The sequence below is a fragment of the Passer domesticus genome, chromosome 9 (assembly GCF_036417665.1).
Source record: "Passer domesticus isolate bPasDom1 chromosome 9, bPasDom1.hap1, whole genome shotgun sequence".
In the NCBI taxonomy this organism is placed as follows: domain Eukaryota; kingdom Metazoa; phylum Chordata; class Aves; order Passeriformes; family Passeridae; genus Passer; species Passer domesticus.
The window spans coordinates 1,772,047-1,773,203 of NC_087482.1; the positions used below are offsets into that span (position 1 = coordinate 1,772,047).

The 1,157-nt window shown below is 57.3% G+C and overlaps 1 long non-coding RNA gene across 1 annotated transcript; it reads left to right on the forward strand.

Moving 5' to 3' along the window:
• Positions 1-236: 236 nt before the first annotated feature.
• On the forward strand, positions 237-953 carry LOC135307528 (uncharacterized). The gene is made up of 3 exons (XR_010368268.1): positions 237-311; positions 399-500; positions 931-953. It is a non-coding gene; the product is annotated as an uncharacterized LOC135307528 (long non-coding RNA).
• Positions 954-1,157: the final 204 nt, after the last annotated feature.

The window sequence follows — 1,157 nt, forward strand, 5'->3', positions numbered from 1 at the left end:
GGGAGCCCTGCCGCCAGCCCAGGGCCAGAGCCAGCCCTGGCACACAATGGAAACAGTTCTCATCTTGGTTTGCTTCCAGACTGGGATGCTGGGAAGGATTCTCCATTAGCCTGGCGCTCTGAAGTTGTGAAGCCCTCTGGGCATTCTGCAGGTATGTTCTCACTGTCCCACCACGGCATAATGTTTGACTGACTGGTAAGAAGCAGGTGACAGAAGCTTCTGTGGATGTTGTGTTACAGATGTGTCTGCAGGGACGCCTTCAACAACTCCTACCTTGGATGCTGCACTCAAGCCCAGCTCACATCACAGGGGTGAGTAGTGTGTCCCTGCTGACCCCACAGGCTGAGCCCTGCTTTTGTGGGATCCATTCCTGGGAAATAGAACTACTTTCTCTTAAGGTCCTCCACCAGAAGAGATCAAAGACATGGCAGGCAAGAAGTTCCAGAATCCATTAGAAATTACGTGGCAAATGCTGAAGGAAGTGCTGCAGGGAGGACAAGGTGGGTGCATTTGCCTCATGCTTCCCCTGGCACACAGGAGCCGGGGGCTTTGGCTGCACATCTGGACACGCCGTGCCCGGCACAGCAGGAAGGGATCCATGGCAGCCTCGCTGCCCCGCTGCTGCTTTCACGCCCTGCAGGGCTGCTTCCCAGCCTGGCCTGGCTGCAGCTTCTGCCCAGCCTCTGCAGGAAGGCATTTGGCATCAGCTGACAGGCAGCCCAAACTGCACCACAGGCCATGCCCTCCCTGAGATCCCCTGCGATTTTGCAGTCTCCAGGCTGATCCCTTATGGCGGGTGTTTTGATGAAAGCGGGCCCTGTGCTACCCAGGATGTTTATGTCTTTGAGAAGAATTGCCTCTTGAAGATGCCACCTCTCCAGTGGGGATCAGTCGTACCTGATGAGCTGTTGTTTTTCCTTTCTCCACAAGTGGATGGAGAGGCTGCACGGAAGGCGGCGTTTCCCGAAGGAAGCAGTGGCTCCATGCCAGCCTCTGCCGCAGGAAGAGAGGCCATGCCAGGCTCAGGCCCAGGAGGTAATTGCAGTGCCTCTGGGCCTGAGCCCTGCTGAGGCTTGAGCTGCCCTGTCTGCTGCCTGGCAGTGCGGGCACAGCACAGACAAGACTGGCACAGCCCAGGGCAATTATCCCGAGCAGGC